The sequence below is a fragment of the Hyalella azteca genome, unplaced genomic scaffold (genome assembly GCF_000764305.2).
Source record: "Hyalella azteca isolate HAZT.00-mixed unplaced genomic scaffold, Hazt_2.0.2 contig15466, whole genome shotgun sequence".
Lineage (NCBI taxonomy): Eukaryota > Metazoa > Arthropoda > Malacostraca > Amphipoda > Hyalellidae > Hyalella > Hyalella azteca.
In genome coordinates this window covers 26597-48185 of record NW_025945320.1, presented here as the reverse complement: position 1 = coordinate 48185, position 21589 = coordinate 26597, and the positions used below count along the sequence as shown (strand labels likewise).

Below are 21589 nucleotides of genomic sequence, written 5' to 3'. Positions count from 1 at the left end.
ACGTCTGCAGTTGATGAATGTGTACCTAAAATTTAGCTCGGTGAATAATAAAAAAAAACTCTGTGGATGAATAGTAGAGTTCTAGCTAAGCTGAAAACCAAGATGGAAGCCTACCAGCGTTTTTGACAGATAGGTAGCGATGCTGATTATAACTCATACGCAAGAGCTCGAAAACAAGCTAAAGAAAGCTGTCGCACCGCAGTAAAGATATCCGAAAAAAATATTATCAAAAATGCAAAAAAGATCCCGAAAGCATTCTTTTTGTACGCTAGCTCGAAGTGTAAGACAGAGGACGGTATTTCTGATTTGAAAGTAGATCAACGAATGATATCCACTGATGAGGGCAAGGCTTACGTTCTTATAATCAGTTTTTTTAGTAGCGTATTCACAGACGAGGGCTTGAACAGTATTCCAGCTATTGAGGAGCGCCCAGTCGGCACTAAATTACAAGTTTTGAAGTACAAGAAGACGATGTTCTCTAGCGCCTGGTCGCTCTAAATCCTGACCAGTCATGTGGACCTGACGGCTTCCACCCCAGATTACTCAAAGAGTTAGCAACCGTCCTAGCCGGCCCTTGTAAGGCATTTTTTCGAAAAAACTTTGAACGAAGGGATCTTGCCGGCCAACTGGAAATGTAATGTACTAAAATGAATGTAATTTGAGTAATGTACTCAAATGGATCAGAGATTTTCTAGCAGGTTGACAACGTGTCAGTAGTAATGGGACGTATCAGACTGGACTTCAGTGTGCAGCGGCGTGCCACAAGGAAGCGTTCTCGGGCCTGTTTTTTTCGTTGCGTTTATAAACGATCTGCGAAAAGCTGTGTCTAGCTTGTGCTCGATGTATGGTGGACACAAAAGTTTATAATACAGTGAAGAATACGCCGCAAAAAGTACAGTTGCAAGGTGATCTTGGCAGGTTAGTTGACCGGCTGATACGTGGCAGCTGCGTTTTAAATGCTGACAAGTGAAAGTAATCCAACGTGGCGAGAACAATGAACAGCAAGATTACAGTATGGTTGCAACGAGAGAGTGAAGATATATTGAATTTTTGTTCAAATGGAAATTAAAGTACAATGAAACCGTTGAAACTTTTACTGAAGTGTTTCCGCAAAATGAAGAAGTTCGCTGAACAAAGCCAAGAGGAAACAATAAGCTTTTATGTGGAACTCACTGTGGTAGAATACGTAGATATAAGTTTGGGTTTCGAATATTAGGATTCTGGAGAACAACATTCAAATTTAAATGAATGAGTCACTGTTTCAGGCGAATGTCTCTCTCACTCCAATTCTCACTATATAATGATATATTGCCGGTGGCAACCGAGCGCTATGATTAACGAGCAGATCAGTTCAAATAAACAGAAATGACAGGGTGGATGACCAAGTAGAGGCGGTTGGGTGGATTCTTATCCGAATGAGACAGATAAACAGCTTAAGCCTAACATTAACGGATTCAAGGTTTTAACGTAAAGGATTTCAGTGTGGTTCAAGTAAAATAAAAAATAATGATAACACTTTAAGATAATCAAAATAACTAACCTATTTGTTTTCGTTGAGGAATCCTAGACAAGAGTTCTCATGTAGAGAACTATAAGAAAGAAAATAGTGAAAACAGTATAAGGAGTTTTCGCTCGTACTTAAAGAGATTTAAACGCATGCAAGCATGCAAGTTAATTCACAGCACTAAGGCAAGTGACAAAATCGGTTAAACTCCGAAGCTCCAAGGAGCCAATAACCATACGGCCATACGGGTTTCAACCACTGGGGTAAAGCCAGTTAAGTAAGATCTTAAACGAGCGAACACTGAAGTGCTAACATGCGTTTAAATGACACAAAATAAAATGAAAACATTCGTACAAACTCAAATTAAGTAACAGAAAAGCAAAATTTAACACAAGTAGTATTACGATTTGAGCAGGAGGTCTTCACACAAGTAAGGCTAAGGTAATAATAATCACGATTGAGCTAAAGAGCGTCGACTATGTCTCTGGACTCTGGACACGAGACAAACGATAAGCGCACAAACAATAATGACGTAATTAAATTTAAGTTTTAACAGATGTCGAAGTCGACAATGGAAAAAGATTTAAGAGTTTATGTCGACAATGAGTTGAAATTTTCTAAGCATATTGAAGCTCAAGTTAATAAAGCCAATAAACGACTTTGACTGATCAGACGCTTTTACGAGAACCTAGATGCAGAAGCGATGAAGCAGATTTTTTCGCTGTCGTGCGTCCGAACCTAGAGTTTGGAAAAGCCGCGTGGTCATCTAAACTAGAAAAGGACAAAAATTTAGTCGAGTGTTCAAAGACGTGCAACATGGATAATTTCGGGATTAAAATTCAAGCATTATGGAGAAAGGTTAAAGATTATGGTGCTTCCAAGCCTCAGTTATCGACGTCTGCGTGATGACCTCATTGAAGTAAACAAGTATACCCATCGTTTATTCAAGGTCCCAAAAGGATTACTAGAATTTGAAACAAGAACCAACACCAGGGACCACGGCTATAAACGAAAAAAACTGCGTTGTAACACATCCATACGACAACATTTCCTTGCGCTTCGAGTCACCGACATCATCGGCGACATGTGGAACAGTCGCCCTGATGGCATCGTTGACGCTCCTAGTATGAACGTCTTCAAGACAAAGCTATGACAAAGCGTTGCAGGACCATATGTCCAGGCTTGAAATGCCTAGCATCTAACGGACTTTGCAATAAGTCAAGCAGCTATCTCAAATAATCGTCAGTTATGGAAAGATCGGGTTCAAAAGGCCGGATACTTTGTGAATCAAGTCACGGAAAGTACAAGAATCGGCAACAGGCCATGGGCCTCTTTCTTCTGTGCCGACACTTCAATTCTATTCTATTACATGGTGAGGCTGGGCGTTGGCTACAGGGCTCCTTAATATAAGAGAAAATTTTGTGGCCTACAGCTGCGCCCATCAAAAGCTGCTACAGGATCACACTTAGCCGAACTGGAATTAGTGTCTCTTTACACAGCTGGAAAATTTCAGAATCTCATTATTTATCGATGGCATGTAGTCATTGATAAAAAGAAAAGCCACGAGAAAATGTCGCTGAACGACACTCCCTGATTATTTATAGAACATAAAAGCCAAAGATTACATTAGAATTTTCGAAATATATAATGGGAATAATTCTTCTCCGTAATTAGAGGAGTAACATATGTAAAAGAAAGATGGCGCGGCGATATATAAATACATCAGAGCACCAGTGTAATTAAAAAAATTAAGAGGAAAGACTTTTGAACGGGATCTGTGGGGTTGTTTTTTTTTTTTGAACGGGATCTAAGAAAACAGACCAACAGAAAGAAAATATGCATCAGGGTGCAACGTTTCCATTGCAAATGTTTCCAGGAGTCTGTGCCCAGTTTTGTGAGCTTCGGTAATGTACAATTGTACATTGGCCACATTTCTTCCGTGCGTGCATTGATGGACGATGGTGTACAGTCCGAATGAAGCCGAAGTGCATTCATCAAAATCGTCGAGTTCAACGTAATTAGCGTTTTTAGAACGGCATGAGCAGAATAAGAGATCGCATTATTTTATCGTCTTCACGATTTCGCAGCCGGAATGGCTTCTGGATTTTTTTCCATTTGTTTGCGTGCCCGAAATTACCGTAATTACAAGATGTTCTGTTGCCGGTATGAGGAAGAGTGAGGAATGATGAGGGAAGAAATAATGCAGAATGAAGACTCAGGGACTAGCGCTACATTAACCTTTGCCAGCATATATTGAGTAAAAAGACGAAAATCTCGATAATTTTTATTTCAAATTTGTGTCTCACATTTTAAGCATCTTAATAATATGCATGTCAAACAGAATTATCAATAAAACATGGGTTTATTTACAAAAGTAAAAATTGTTGCCCGCTTTTTAACCTGATTTTTTTTTAGATTGCATCTGATCAAATTTCGCTTGAACCAGGGCGCTGAGCAGGCATAGCTCCTTGCTGCCTGGGGTATGAAGAGGAGAATGTTTACATGTTTTGCAGATTTCGTTTCTACGGCCAATATTTTAAAATAAAACTCGTGTTCCAACCTAATTATTGCAGATTTACTTCGAAAAATTTGTAACGGATCAACATATCAGACTCGGCAGATCAACATTGTGCCTTTTGTCACGTGGAATGCAATTTATAATGTGCTTGAAATAACCATTTCTATATCAGATTGTATATGTTCATTGAAGTAGTCGTTTAATTAAAATATTGCTTGGATTGTGCCTCAGCTTTCCCATCTCTGGCGCCACGCTGCACTACGTACAGGAGGAATTCTCGTCAGAGAAGATCCTGTCGTGGTATCCATGACTTTAGAAATAATTACTTTCAAAAATTCGTTTAGAATCTCATTGAATATTACTTACAACAATCAACTTAAACGTTTAGAGGACTGTAAGAATTTGCTTCCATTCATTTTAGTCATTAATTACTATCGTTTCATTAGTAAAATTGGGTTTTCTCCATGAACCTTGTTCTTTGTTAGGCGACCACCTCATGCAGGTAAAAGAGGTCGCCTGCCGAAGACCACCACTGCCCTGGATGTAATGGACTATCATGATTCCTGCCTTCCGGAACGTAGCCTTCAACACTTCTGGACAATCGTATCTTGGCCGTGTGTCGAACCAGCCCTCGGCCGAACGGCCACTCGTCGAAGGACGATTAATTTTGAAACAGAACTATGCTATCTGAAATCTGACCTCAAATGCGGTGAGCGTAAAATGCGTAACTTAACGATGCCCGGGAGTTATATATTCGATCCGCGGCCTGGAGGTGCACGGCAGGTTTTATGCAAGGCCCGAATAGGACAAAGCCGAGTGGTTCACGGCTGATTGGTGGATGTCCGGAGAGATCCAAGGCGTTCGATTCAGGGCTTATTGGTGCACAGAAGTGGTGGTGCACGGCTGCGCTTCCGGTATAAGGATTACCAGGAGCGGTATATTCACGCACAATTTTATTAATCAAGAAGGACGTACTCGGATTTTTTATATTCGGTTCTTGTAACTCTAAAAAAAATAATTGGTAGACGTATTGCTTCTTGCATTTCATTTTTTAATACTTCCAGGGAAAGTAACATTTGGTTACGCTATAAGGCATAGAATAAAACTAACAAGTAAGTCCAATAGCCATAATGAAATCCATCATGTTGTTCAACAACCATGAAAGTGAACATAATTTTCAGCAATGTAAGATTTTAATGGTGACCATTATGGAAGTGAGCTATTATGCATATAGAAGTGGTGTGGTAAGTAAGGTATATGGCGACTAGTAAGTACGCTACTGCATGGGTCGTGGAGAACAGGGATGGAGTTGCCAACACAGGACGACGGAGGTGTGAACAATTCATTTGACTGAAGAGTGACGAGGCAAAAATTTAGCAAAGAAGCTGCATTGATTATAATAGATGGATTAAAAAAGCAGGAGGTTATTGTGGAAGTTTTATTTTTGAAAATTGAATTTTTTATGTTGGTAAATGAAATAGGTACGTAATTAGGAAGAATCATTTATGGTGCTTTCCCCAATTAATAATTGAAAATTTGATTTCAGCTAGATTCATATACGTAATATTTAGTAGAACGTGATCAATTTAAAATGATATTCGTGCGAGTAAATATGTTAGTATCTACAACTGACATTTACAATTGACATGCACAAAACATGATATACGAATTGATTCTTTCACAAGATGAAAATTAAAGTGCGAATACATAAACTGGAAATTTATACGGCGAGGAAATATAAAGTTGAAATAAAATGCTTGAAATGAAAACTAATAGTGAACAAAAATCACGCCACAAAAATAAAGATTTTCTAACCTAACTGAAGGTAATGCAGATTTAAGATGACACTTCAGCATTTGATGTCTGACAAATTCTGTCGTCGTTTCCTATGGCAGATTGATGCCATGTTAGTTAATTACCTAGTTCATTCTATATTAAATGATTCTTCGCCCTACATGGTTGTTTTCATGACCTTAACATTGACCGTTCCCATTGCCTACTTCCAACTTTGCAAGTTCCGGTTTTCTAGAATTGTAGACTACTTTCCAGCAATCTATTGGCGCGACTCCTGCTTCAGAATATTCAAAATTTTTCTTAATGGCTAAGAGCAAAAATAAAAATTCGAAATGGACTTAAGACGGAATTTATTGGCTTGGGCATAGAAGAAATATAATCCAACACAATAAATGCGTTACTATATATGTAACCGCTGAATAACAATTTATTGTGGCTACATACCAATCAAACAATGGTCTTCAAGTTGAACTGACTGCTGCGTGTACTTCATACAGGTAGCCAATGAGACGGTGAATGGAACAGTGAAAATTTTTATTATCAATCCGTATTGCTGAAACAAACACAAGGTATTGCGGGCTATGATGGTTGAAACAATTTTACATTAGTCTGGAAGAGATAACAGTACACAATTACAGTGTGACATTCAACAGTACAAACTACTTTAAACGACGAACTCACTGACCAGCAACTTCACTCCACACCACACTGGCCGCAGTTGAGGCCAGGAATATCGCGTAGGTAGAAGCAGCGCAAAGGAACTAATTAACCAAGTAACAAAAGCTATGCGGTATGCGTAATGGCTGCGGCTACGGTATTTTTAGGCAGTTTTTATAAATATTTGGCTAATTGCTACTATAAATTTGCATTACTGAAAAGTGTTTTTCATCTGGAATTAATTTAATCGAATTTTAAAATATAGTTCTAACATCATTGAAATATTCTTCGAGCGTGAAGGGTCGGTGCCGCAAATGAGAAATGACCGCAATTAACTATCTCAGTCCTCACAAATTCACTGCCGAGTTTCCTGGCTAAGAATATTGCAAATTTTTACGATTTTTGTGTCACGAAGTCAACACGAGGCGTCAAAACTGAGATCTTGCGCCAGAATGAGGAAGGGGAAGGAATTTCAATGGAAGGAATAATGTTGTATGGCGTACATTTGTGTGACTTGAATAGAAATTTGTAGGCTGTGGGATGCCTGAAAATGTATTGTCACGTCACGAAATTAGAGTTACGCCGACTGTTGTTTCTTGATGGAATATTATTTATGTATGGACGTAATCTGAAAAAGGATTCACACGATTATCAACCGATGCACACGGAATTTTCACAACCCTATGAAGAACATTCGACGTGTGTTTGAACATTAATCGGGAATATACTCGTGTTTATAACTTATCAAAAGTTAATTTTTTACCAATGAAAAGCCGTTATATTTTTAAAATTATGCCAGAACTTCAAAATATGACTCATGGAGAATGGAGAATGCATGTATCATAAATAGCAATTGCGGAGAATAAAAATTGCGGAAGCTTCACCTCACAGCAACAAATCAGCTTGAAGCCAACAAAATTACGATTAAATCTGCCGATATATTCATGCATATTCAATTATTCAAATTTTGTATATCGTTTTCTGGTGAAAAGAGCATCTGATAACAATTGATTACATCTTTTTGTCTCGAATGACACAATTGTTTTCTTTAGACCAGTTTTTCCTAACCATCTTCTTATGATGGAGTATCACTTGATGGTACCGAATTTTATATTATATCTATAGCTTCCTAGTACCTGCTGCGTAACACTAATGCCACAAATTAGCCTGTAATATGCACTTTTATTTGCATCATTCCATAATTAATTTACGCAATAAGAAGAATAAGAATATTTTGAATAAGATTTGAACAATATACAAAATCATTCAAGAAACTTTATGTGTTCACCTAGATAGCTCCTGCAACTAGCGGTACTCGTACAACAGTTTAAGAATCACTGCCCTTGAAAAAACACTTCTTGTATTAGATGCAGTATATGGCTCTTCGAGTATATATAGAGTACCACCGAAAAACTACGGAAGAAATTAAAGTATAATCTTTATTTCATTTTCATAACCTTGAAGGGAAGGTCTAGGTTTCCTCGCCTTGAGAAAAACAGAGATTTATTGCCACTGAGATGTTCTCATTAAAGCTGGCGGCGGAGAGTTCTGAAGGCCATGGATATGCTATATATAGTCAACGCTGTGTCAAGATATCACAGTTCCGCCTAGAACAACAACCTACGTTGTCACCAGCACGAGTTCTCAACTTGACTTCTTCTCAACATATTAAAGCACCATGAAGCTGGTGAGTGCATCTAGCATGTTAATGCAAATTTTACTTTAGTGTAGCAGTATTCACTACTCAGTCAGGTCACTATGTTATTAATAATTATTTCCAGTCATTTTTCTATGTTATTAATAATTATTTCCATTAAAATAATTATTTCCAGTTTAGTTTTATATGTGTCCATGAATATGAAGAGATTTATAATATGAGGCATCAGTTTCAATGCATGAAATAATGGCACATTTATGATAATAATGGCCTACTGTAATGTACAATCTTATTTTTTATAAATTTTAGCGAACAACATGCACTTTACAATAGCATGAGGCTAACTTATTAAACTCTCTCGCTTAGTAAAATCATTGACTTAGCCGCTGTAAATATTATGTGCTTTTCCTTTATACGAGTAAATTAAATTCAACCTAACACGAATGATAATATATCTTTATTAATCAGCTGAACTGGCGATGAAAAATTTTATTTCATGACATGGCTAGGTGCAGGATTTAGAACAGTATTAGATATGTGTTATTCATGGCTACTGATATAATTTTAACGCAGTCGCGTGAATTTTTCGTTGGTAAACTTTCACGCTAGTAAAATGTAGACCGAATTTAACGTTGGACATACAACAAGTTTAACCTCATGTAGGAAATTAAGGAGGACCTTTCAGGTTCAAGGTTGACCACCAAGTCCTTGCTAAATTTAAAGAAATATATTCAAGTTTAAATAAATTTGCAGTGATGACATTATTTTATCTTCTAGATGTGTAAGGTTAACTCACTCTAACGAAATGCGCAGTACTCAATAATAACAATGCGTGTGTTTGAAGCAGTTGTTACGTTTGTTCTTCATTACATGGTTAAATTTAGGCAACTCGGTTGTCCATTCCATCTGGGTTGTTTAAGCGGGAATCGGCATTATTCTACAGTGAATAAAATAATATACACTATGGGACGAAATTCAAAAGTTCTACTCCAGTGCCATGTTAACTCTGTTGATTTTAGAAGTAGAAAAAAGGTGCTGTGCCAATTTCATAACGCAGCGAAAGGAAAAAATATAACTCAGTACTCACTGCAGTGAGTGGCAGAGAGCGCATTTTCTCGCCGACGAAAACGTGAAGTCACGGACGGACAGACAGACAGACGGACGGACGGACATGGCGAGCACAATAGCGCATTTTTTCCATAAATAAGAAAATGCGCTAAAAAGGATTCCATCACTGATTCTGGTTATGACTTCAGACAGAAGGCTGGGCAGGAAGACTGGCATGTTATTGTTTAATTTTTATTCCCAGTTCCTTGCTGTTCTCCTGGTCGCCATGGCTTTTGTGGCGTTGGTCTCTTCGACGCCTGAGCCAGAACCGCAATTCGGATTTGGTGGTGGACGTGGATTTGGTGGTGGACGAGGATTTGGTGGTGGACGAGGATTTGGCGGACGTGGATTTGGTGGGCGTGGATTTGGCGGACGCGGATTCGGAGGACGTGGATTTGGATTCGGCAAATAATTTTCCGATTCGAACTAACTAATATCTGGAGGACCATTAATTCTAATTTCTTATTTTTGCTCATATTTTGGATTTCTTTGTATGCAAAAGTAAGTTCTAATTCCAAGATAAAGTTCATAAATATCAAAGTCAAAGAACGCTACGGGACAGAATATTTGAAAATTTTCATGATATTTTACACTTCAGAAAACGCTAAGCAAAAGCTGGTAGTTAAGGAATGATTAATAAATTTAAGGATTAAGATAAATATTAGCCGTTCAGCAATGCAATTGACTCCTGTGATGATAAAACTATAAGAGGCGGCGTGCAACAGCGAGAACTGGTTTATTGTTTATCGATTTCCTACGTGTTTTGTTTTCTGATGGTGAATAAAGCAAATTATATTGATTTTACAGCCTATTAGTCACCTAAATCTACATTTTGTATCCGTAAGTTTAAATTATTGATGAAATGAGAATGTAGGAAACGAGTGGAGTATACTGCTGCGTTAGAGCCCCCCACGCTGTAGTGAATTAGGCAAAATTAAAAAAAATATTAAATAATTAAAAAATATTAAATATTCCCTATAATAGGGAATGCAATAAATTTTAAATTGTTAAATTTTGTGATGCCTCAATTCGAAATAAAGCAGAAATTTGAAGATTACTTTGCCCAAGACTCTTTAAAAAAATATGCTTTTAAGTTACATTGTATTTACAATTTATTCGATATTATTATGTTTCGAATGACATAGCCATGCAGGGGCCACGACTAAAAACTAAAAAAACTGCGCTGCAACTTATCCACGCGACAAGATTTCTTCTAGCTTCGAATCACCGACATGTGGAACAGCCTCCCTGATTACATCGTTGGCGCTCCAAGTATGAACGCGTTTAAGAACAGATTAGATTAAGCAGACTTGAAATGCCTAGCACCATATCGAACCCGGTGGGAGTCTAGTAGCTATTTCAAACTATCGTCATGCAGTCTTAGAAAGATGCAGTAAAAAGCTACGACACGATTTTAGATCTTCTGTGAACAAGTCACGAACAGTGCAAGAATCGGCCACAGGCCACATCAGGCCTACTCCTCAGCGCCGACATCACTATATATATGTTATGTTATGACTGTTATGACTCAAGAAGTCGTTACGTGAAATATAATTTTCGAAATTAAAAATCAGGCAGCCCTGAATGGGTTTAAAAAGGCTACTTAATTCAAAGTAAGTACTTACAAAGATGAAAATAACTTTGTATTTGAATGTGTTAAAAAGTCGTCAGATGACTTGCTTAATTTTCGAAATTAAAAACTTCTAAGCATTGAGATTGGTTAAAAATTGATAAGCTTAGAAAAGCTTAGATAAAACTTAGCTTAAAATTGGATTGAAAAAGAAATTAAATAGCCCGCTCAATCAAATGGAATTAAATGTCACTCAGCATTTAAATGTGTTAAAAAATTAATTTTATAAGATACCTGGGATTTTACATTGTGAAAATGTGAGTAATAAAGATTGCCTCACACCATCGGACAAAATAAAGAGAATAAAGTCAGCTGATATTTATTCAGATTGATACAACGTGCAACTGACGTTGCTCGGGCCAGTTGAATGAGGAAGCCGAATTCAATAATTCATATGCTGTTGTATAGAAATCTTTGAAGAACGGGCGGTTCAATGAAGGTATGTTGAATGTAGAATCTCAAGTTCCCCAATGGTGTTGCCCAGACGGGTCCCAGATACTGAAATGAAAATTAAACCACTTACTAAACTATTAATTGATCAGAAACTAGCTATGTAGCAAACAATTCCAAATTATGTATCAATAACCAACAAATAACTAAATTGACAAACCTAAGATTTTGGTGCATCTCAGTGCTTAATGCATTCAGTAAGAGGCAAATTAGAAATACAGACGAAATCAGTTAAAGGAAGGTACTCTAGTGCAGTTGCTATCAATTTACCAATATTCCTACAAATTTCTTCATATTCCACAATATTTAGTTATCAATCATCGAAAGCATTTAAAAAATTAATTTTGTGAACATCGCTCTATCCTAGTTGCTTTTCGAAGGATTTGGCCAAACGTTACAGTCTGAAGTAAAACTTCTTCTCGCTTCCTTTTAAATTATATCTCATATAATTTATGCATTGTAATGAAGTGTTGCTGCAAATTTCCCACTACTACAAAGTTTAAGTAGTACTAATACTTTATTTCATATATTGAGAATTTCTAAGCCAAAGAAGCTACGGAAGTAATTGAACTTGGATAATTGAACACTGTATGAAAATTTGGTTATACTTATACTCTACGAAAAATTTATTATACTTTTTGGGACAAAATGTTCGTGGAAGTTGCGAGAAAATAGCGGAGTTGTTAGACATCCTACAAATGACATCCTACAAAATACAAAAATACTAAAAAATTTATACATTTCTTCGCTTTACAAGTAAAATGTAAGCACTTTATATGAGCTAATATTTGTAACAAATGTGAGTATTATTATCAAAGTATTAACAGCAAAAACTAAAGTCCTGTACAAAGTCCGGCACAAGATGACGATCACAGTACTAATTCTAGAATACCATGCATTATTGATCTAAGACTTGAACAATGATTAGTTCAACCAAGCCTGAATGTACTTATATTCTCCAAACATACGTAGAAGCAAATTTGATTTTCAAATACATTTTGGAGTCCTACGTTATAATGAAATATCCTGAAGCAGTAATGCAAATTCCGGACAGCAGAAAACGTTGTCCTAAGGAAGGCGGATCTCATTTTTTTCAAGTTTCTTGTTCTTGTGCGGGTGTAGAGTTCGCTTCGGCGATGCCTGAGCCAGAACAGGAATAGGGAGGATTTGGTGGTGGACGAGGATTTGGTGGTGGACGAGGATTTGGAGGTGGATTCGGAGGTGGACGCTGTGACGGATACGGTGGCGGTGGATTTTGCGGACACGGTTTAGGTAAACTGGTATTTGGCGGTGGATTCGGAGGACAAAGACTAAGAGGTGAACGATGATTATGATAATGATTCTAGATCTACATTAACAAAATGATTAACAGACGTTAAACTTTATATGTATACAAGCTAACATATGATGACCTTTCAGACTTAGAAGTTGTACTCGCAAAGTGACTTCAATGGGTAAGCGGGCTCAATGGAAAGTATTCATTTATTTGCCAAACTTCCTACTCTATTGTACTAATAATATCATTGTTACTCATTTTATTAGAATTTACTGTGCAACTTATCGTACTAGTGGAATTTTCGCCGATTTTCCTCATCAGTTTTTGTGTCTGTTGTTAAATAATTCATTTTTTTATTAATCAATTATATTTTAAGCGGACTTTAATCTATATTTCCACAAGATGAAAATTGAGTGCACACTAAAAACGACCTGTTCAGAGTGGAAAATATAAAGTGGAAAATATTTCTGCTCAAGTTGATAAGCAGTAAATGTGAATTTCACGCCAAAATAGGTGTAAAAAATCACGATATTCTTGCCCAATGTTCAAATCTTCATTGGTGCATATCATCGATATTTTATGGAGGGAGTATACCCTCCAAACTTTCACAATTATGAACGGATCTCCCTGAAATTTAACACATATATGTAAAACCAAAAAAGAATCACATTTTGTGTGTATGATTTTTTCGAAAAAATGCATAGCAAACGTGAAATTCATAGAAAACGGCCAAAAAAGGAGTTACTTTAAAAATCTATCTCCTCCTAGAGTGTTGAAGCTACAGTGATGAGACATATACCATTAGATTTGTAAAGACCATACCAATAGAGTAACGAAGCCTGATTTTTGATTTTTGCCTTAGTTTTTTACACGCATTTAAATTTTTTTTCTGATTCCTCCCCCCCTTCTCCCCATTTTGAATCCAAACTATGAACAAATCTAAAAAAAGGCTTCGTTACTCGATAGGTATGGTCTTTAAAAATCGAATGGTATATGTCTCATTGCTGTAGCTTAAAAAATCTAGGAGGAGATAGGTTTTCCGTGACAATAAGTGTGAATGTTCAGGAGAGCACGACAAAGTCCCGCGCGCATCGCAATAGGCACTCAATGTAGCAAGGATACCAAGGCTTCTGTAGCTTAATTCCACTCAAGGATGGCGGCAGCGACTTGCAGTGCACCTCTCCGTACGAAGCGTGGCGGGTGACTAAGGTTTGGTGCCAGACAACATCACGAAAGCGAGCTAAGAAAAACGTGGTAATAATAATAAAATAGGGAAAACAGTATAAGGATTGTTCGCTCGTACTTAAAGATAGTTAAGCGCATGTCAGCATGCAAGTAAATTCACAGCATTAAGGCAAGTGACAAAATCAGTTAAACTCCAAAGCCCCAAGGAGCCAATAACCCTACGGGTGTCAACCACTGGAGTAAAGCCAGTTAAGTAAGATCTTAAACGAGCGAACGCTAAGTGCTAACATGCATTTAAATGATACAAAATAAAATGAAAACACACTCGCACAAATTCAAATTAAGTAACAGAAAAGCAAAATTTAATACAAGTAGTAATATGGTTTGAGCAGGAGGTCTTCACACAGGTAAGGTTATAGTAATAATAATCACGATTAAGCTAGAAAACTAGAAAAGTAAAAAAATTTAATCGAGAGTGTTCAAAGACGTGCAACATGGATAATTTCTGGATTAAAATGCAAGCATTATGAAGAAAGGTTAAAGATTATGAAGCTTCCAAGCCTTTGTTATCGACATCTGCGTGTTGACCTCATTGATGTAAACAAGTATACCCAAGGTTTATTCAAGGCCCCAGAGGGATCACTAGAATTTGAAACAAGATCCAACACCAGGGGCCACGGCTATAAACTAAAAAAACTGCGTTGTAACACATCCATACGACAACATTTCTTTTCGCTTCGAGTCACCGACATGTGGAACAGTCTCCCTGACGGCATCGTTGACGCTCCGAGTATGAACGCCTTCAAGAACAGACTAGACGAAGCTATGCAGGAGCATATGCCCAGTCTTGAAATGCCTGGCATCTTACGGACCTTGCAATAAGCCAAGCAGCTATCTCAAATAATCGGCAGTTATGGAAAGATCGGGTTCAAAATGCCGGATCCTTTGTGAATCAAGTCGCGGAAAGTACATGAGTCGGCAACAGGCCATAGGCCTATTACACACGATGCTACAGGATCACACTTAGCCGAACTGGAATGATTGTCTCTTTACACAGCTGGAAAATTTCAGAATCTCATTATTTATCGATGGAATGTAGTCAGTGATAAAAAGAAAAGCCACGAGAAAATGTTGCTGAACGACACTCCCTGATTATTTATAGAACATAAAAGCCAAAGATTACATTAGAATTTTCGAAATATATAATTAAATAGCCCGCTCAATCAAATGGAATTAAATGTCACTCAGCATTTAAATGTGTTAAAAAATTAATTTTATAAGATACCTGGGATTTTACATTGTGAAAATGTGAGTAATAAAGATTGCCTCACACCATCGGACAAAATAAAGAGAATAAAGTCAGCTGATATTTATTCAGATTGATACAACGTGCAACTGACGTTGCTCGGGCCAGTTGAATGAGGAAGCCGAATTCAATAATTCATATGCTGTTGTATAGAAATCTTTGAAGAACGGGCGGTTCAATGAAGGTATGTTGAATGTAGAATCTCAAGTTCCCCAATGGTGTTGCCCAGACGGGTCCCAGATACTGAAATGAAAATTAAACCACTTACTAAACTATTAATTGATCAGAAACTAGCTATGTAGCAAACAATTCCAAATTATGTATCAATAACCAACAAATAACTAAATTGACAAACCTAAGATTTTGGTGCATCTCAGTGCTTAATGCATTCAGTAAGAGGCAAATTAGAAATACAGACGAAATCAGTTAAAGGAAGGTACTCTAGACGGAAAAATAGAAAGGACAGTTTGAGATTTTGACTTTGGAAATTTGAAGATAAAGTTATTAAATCGTGGGTCACAGCAAAGGAAGCTAGTTCCTCTGCCAATATCAGAGACCACGTAGCCAATTAGAAACTTGAGATATTTATAATTGAATTGAATATTGATTTGTCTAGAGTACCATAGAAAAAATATTGTACATAGAGCGTAAATAATTAATATGAAAAAAAGCAACATTCACACCAACAAAAAGATAGTGAAAAAGTAACCAGGAAGAAATTTAGAAACTGAAGGTCCTGTTGCTGTGCTGGCTGAAGTGATGGTATAGGTGCAGAAATGAATAAATGAGAACTAGCAGAGTTTGAGTTAAGGCACGTAGCCAGATTGAACGTCTGAATGGTATGAGTGCTTATGAAGAAGTCCCTAACCTACGGATACTGCTACCTACTTAAACTACGTAACTAAACTGAATACAACAAAACTGCGAACGCAACATGAACAGAAAACGACGTATAGACAAATTTACAAACGATTACAAAAATTATTAATTGTGGGAAAAATTTCCCACAAAAATTTGGTACTATCTAATAACAGTAATGGGAATAACAGTAATGGATAAAATCATCGATCGATGAAAAAATAAGCACTTTGAAAATAATATTATTAATAGTAATTTAATTTCAATTAAAATTGACAATTTTGACGACTTCGATCGATTTCACATGAAAACTAACGGGAAACTTTTTACAATTTTTAATCTGGCTGCAGAACGGCGTTATGAATGTCAAGTAGACATTCATAGCACGTAAACCGACGAAATTCTTAGTATTTTGATTATGAAAGATCAATTTATCAAAACATTCCAGCTGCTTCCGCAGCTTCCAGAACTGAGACGATGAGAAGAGACAAATGATTTATTCCTCCGCGGTTTAATCAGATGCCATTTTTATCATCATAAATACGCCAAACTTGTGATTAAAACGGTCATTCAATCTTTTCACACCTTTTTTCAATACTTCGGCTTTTTACACCTGTCCAGGGTTCCGGCACCTTTTTGTGAGGGTGCCGGAACACTGGACATGTTCATGCCGGAACCCGACATGCCAAGTGTTATAATATCATAGAATTGGCAGGAAAAGATATATTGCACGTTGTGTTGTCGGTTCTATAAAATTTACCTCCGTAGAATTTCGCTCGCCAGTGGATAATTGGATATACTCCTATTATGGTCATTGGTCGGTCAGCTGTGCTTCCAGATATCACAGTTCCGCTCAGGCTTCGGGTCTTCTCAACCTCCCTCAGCACATGGAAGCTGGTGAGTAAATCCTGCATTTTAAATGTTTTATTTCTTTTCAATAATGTCGGATCTCAGTCTAGAACCAAAATTATTACTCAATTTTGTTCTCGACAAAGAACATATATGAGGGGTTTTATTTTCAAAGGTTTTTATTATTATTTAAATCATTATCATTTATATTAGTTTGACTTCAAAGTATTATTTATCAAGCCTCATCTAATTCAATTTGTTTACGTTAAGCTCACACTATCCATATTTCATGCAGCGGACTGAAGCCTATTCACGCAGTTGCTATCAATTTACCAATATTCCTACAAATTTCTTCATATTCCACAATATTTAGTTATCAATCATCGAAAGCATTTGGTGGTGGACGAGGATTTGGGGGAGGATTCGGTGGTGGACGAGGATTTGGGGAGAGATTCGGCGGTGGACGAGGATTTGGGGAGAGATTCGGTGGTGGGCGAGGATTTGGGGGAGAGATTCGGTGGTGGACGAGGATTTTGGGGAGAGATTCGGTGGTGGACGAGGATTTGGTGATGGAGGAGGATACGGATACTGTGGCGGTGGATTTTGCGGACAAGGTTATAGTTGAACAATGGGGCGAAGACTAAGAGGTGAACGATGATTATGGTAATGATTCTAGATCCGCATTAACAAAATTATTGTACTCGCATAATTAATAGGCAAGCGAGTTGAACGAAAAGTATTAATTTATCTGTCAAACTTCCTATTCTATTGTAGACTAGTAATATAATTGTAACTTATTTTATGATAATTTATTTTGCAACTTATCATACTAGTTGAATTTTCGCCGATATTTCTCATCAGTGTTTGCATCTGATGTTATGTGATGAATTTTTTTATAAATTTATTGTATTTTATTTTTTTTATAACAATTAATTAATTGTATTTATTAATTGTAACTCCAGGCTTCATATTTCCACAAGATAAAAACATGTATGCACACTAAAAATGACCTGTTCGGGATGGATAATAAAAAGTAAAACTGTTTCGGGAAGCTAGCTACTAGTTGCTGAGGAGAAAACGTGAATTTCACGCCAACACTGGCGTAAAAAATCACAATATTCGTGCCCATTCTTCAAACTTGCATCGGTGCATATCATCTATTTTTCAAAGGTCTTCCGAGGGACACTTCAGTCGATTAAATAAACTTATGAAGCACCACGCGTGCATCACCCTGAGTAGGCAATATTAGAAACTTGCTTGAAATTCATGTGCAGTCATCCGACGATCAGAATTGCGTAGAAAAAGAGGATTGTCGGCGGTATAATTGTGCTTCGAGCGTACGGCGGGGTTAACGCCTAAACCCCGGATGCACCCTTAAGGAACGCCATAATAAGTTATATTTGCCAGTATCGTCTTGAAAGTCAAACTTCAGTCGATTAAATAAACTTATGAAGCACCACACGTGCATCACCCTGTTTAGGCAATATTCGAAACTTGCTTGAAATTCATGTGCAGTCATCCGACGATCAGAATTGCGTAGAAAAAGAGGATTGTCGGCGGTATAATTGAGCTTCGAGCGTACGGCGGGGCTAACGCCGAAGCCCCGGATGCACCCTTAAGGAACGTCATAATAAGTTATATTTTCCAGTATCGTCCTGAAAGTCAAACCAGTTCGATTGTGGGATTTTGAAGGTCACCAGTAGTGCTATAAAAGAGCGACCAGGCTTGCCAGTGTGCAGTTCTTTGCAAAACAACGTACGTTCTTTGAACTTAAAACTAAACTTCTTTAGCCGAGTTGCTTTCTTCAGCAACCAAAACAATGAAGCTGGTGAGTACGATTTACTTGTGAGCTTTCCAGCTTATTCTACTGGAAGATTCACAGTGTATTAAGTGGAACACTGCGTATTGTTTATTTGTAGATTTTGTTACACACCCTAAAACTTTGTGAAACTTTCATTAGTTGGCATCATTATTGAAATTGAACTTTTAGGGGTAGATGGTAAATAAGAGGCTATATAGTGGAAGTACCGCCAGTAGAATTTGTTCCTAATGAAAATTTACCAATTAAATAATTTGAAAAACAATGTTGTGGCATGATAAAAAATTGCAGTGTTCTTCTCAAATCATCTTCGCTGTAAATACTCCAAGTGCCATTCCACCTCCTGTTCTTGTTTCCGTTTCCCTTACTGGTCACCCTGCGCAATCTCTTGATTTTTTTCCAATATTCCCCATAGGCTTCTATTAGCGGTAATTTATATAAGGATGGTGCATGAGCAGTGCATCGATCAATATCTTCCGTCCCATTCATTTGCGTTTCTTCATTACGAATAGTAAAAGTCTACGGGAGCGTGTGCAAGTCAAAGAAAGTTTGTTATTTTTTGTAAATTTTTAATTTTCATTCCCAATTTCTATGATTATGAATGACGTAATAATAATTTCATTTATATTTGATAATGCAAGACATTTTTCTGATGAGAGAAAGGAATTGATCAAGAAAAGTTCTCGCTGATTAAGCTGCTGATCGCGTGACTGTGCATTTAGACTCGTAATTTTAGTATGAGCCAACTAGTTGGCGACCATTTATCATATAAATAATTTATCTGCATTTAAATACTTTGCATATGATTATTGATTGTGCATCCTTATAAATTTCAACTAAAATTTTCAATTAATTAGCGATAGCAAAAAAATTGTTCAATCGGTGATGTAGCGTTATATTATGGCTAAAATCGTCGCCAAGAACGGTACAAGAGTTGTCCTCCTCATATAAGTGATTGCATTGATGGCTGAGTTTAAGATCGATCTCGCATTGAAACGAATATTGAAATACTTGCAAAGTCTTGCAAATGTTAAATTCGCATTTTGCTTTGAAGCCAACTTCTATTTGTTGTTGCTTTAAATATTTTTTCTTTCTTTTTGCAGTTCCTGATCGCTCTCCTTGTGGTTTTAGTGGCATTTGCCGTAGCCATGCCCGAGCCTGAGCCTCAGTTCGGGTGGGGACGTGGATTCGGAGGTTGGGGACGTGGATACGGTGGTTGGGGACGAGGTTTCGGTGGCTGGGGACGTGGATACGGAGGTTGGGGACGAGGATACGGATATTGGGGATGATGATTCGGAGGTTTTGGATTTGGACGTGGAAAATTTGGACACGGATTGATTGTTTGAATATAAATTTCTTCATATATTATAAAGGCTGTTGGGTTGCATCCGAGAAGTATTGCAGGGATTTCTACACCTAATTGCCGTCAGTGTACACTGTCTTTAATTATGAAATATTGTTTTTGACTGTCGAAATAATTAGTATATTGTGTTGAGATCATCGAAATTAGAGCGTAAAATCCCTCCAGCACAAGTGTGACTCAAAAATCATTACAATAGTTGAATAATGTTTTAGATAAGACTCAATCATGAAGAGCTGTCTAATATCTGCATTCAAAATTTACTTTAAAAAAATTCAGCTGATATTTTAACTTAACTAACTCCTTCTGCCAATTTAATTAGGCTTCACAAGTAGGTTTTTATTGACTTCTATGTCCCATTGACCTAATCTGTATACGATAACTATCGTGTTCGGAGACTTCTTTTCTGTAGCGCTTTCTTAGGCTGTTTTAGAAGTTCTGAGATGTGAGGAATTTAAAATAAATCTAATTTCAATTAATGATGTTTTTCTCGAAACCTATAGTCATTTCTGTACGAGGAGAAGCCTTAAGGGTTGTTATGACTACATAGTCATAAATACTCGTTGCTCCAGAACCTATGGAATTGGTCAACTTACCATGGAGGATTGAAATTATTGGTTACTCGTGATATAATTCGAGATGATAGTTTAGCTTCAAAGAACGCTTTCAAAACTGGATGAATAAGTCCCAAATTCACCTCAGTTAACCCTTTTTCTACGGATACATGGTCAATGCTATTCATACATAAAGGCTTGGTACCGAGGAGTCCCGCCCCTAACAAAATGTTGAGAAAATGGAAAACAATCAAAGTCTTGTAAGTTTCAAAATTCACTACTTAACAACGAGTGGAGTTTTTGAGACGAATTATCTCAAGTCGTGGAAAAAAATTTAAAATGCTGTCGGCTCAGACAAACTAATGAACAAACCGACGCAATATTTTAATAAAGTTTGAAGGTAATTTACAAACCATGTTGGTCATCCTGTCCTCTTTTTAGCGCATTTTCTCATTTATAAAAAAATGTTCTATTGTGCTCGTCATGTCCGTCTGTCTCTCCGTCCGTCTGTCTGTCCGTCTTTCCATGCTTCACGTTTTCGTCGACGAGAAAATGCGCTCTCTGTCACTCACTGCAGTGATCGAGTACTGAGTTATATCTTTTCCATGTAGGGCCTACTGATTTATCCACATATTTAATTTGGAATATATATGAGTGTATTTTTTATATATTTAAATGAGAAAATCAAGCTTCGCATCACATAAATTTCTGGAAAATATTGCAGATATAAATAAAACAATTTGTTATTGGCACAATTAGTTCTATATTCGATGTAACATGTAACCGTTTGTGGACTAAATAGCTGAATAATAATGACAAAGTTGCTAAGAAACTCATAACGAAATGCTTTTTTTACTGCGTTCGCTGCTTAAAATATGTTCCTTCTCAGTCATGAAATATATCTTCGAAAAGGTATTGGATTTCATTATCCAAAGGATGTATATTTCTGTAATAACAATTGAAGATTTGCAGAACAGTTCTAATGAAGATCCTGCAATCACATGCGATGCACGCTCTCCAAATGTTGAAATCCGCGAGCAATTTAAGAACCACGCAGAACTTGTT

General features: G+C 37.1%; 2 long non-coding RNA genes across 2 annotated transcripts; both read left to right on the top strand.

The window, feature by feature from the left end:
* Positions 1-8084: 8084 nt before the first annotated feature.
* LOC108679115 lies at positions 8085-10037 on the top strand. The gene is made up of 2 exons (XR_001931351.2): positions 8085-8160; positions 9440-10037. It is a non-coding gene; the product is annotated as an uncharacterized LOC108679115 (long non-coding RNA).
* An 8454-nt stretch (positions 10038-18491) lies between these two features.
* On the top strand, positions 18492-20449 carry LOC108679139. The gene is made up of 2 exons (XR_001931356.2): positions 18492-18619; positions 19714-20449. It is a non-coding gene; the product is annotated as an uncharacterized LOC108679139 (long non-coding RNA).
* Positions 20450-21589: the final 1140 nt, after the last annotated feature.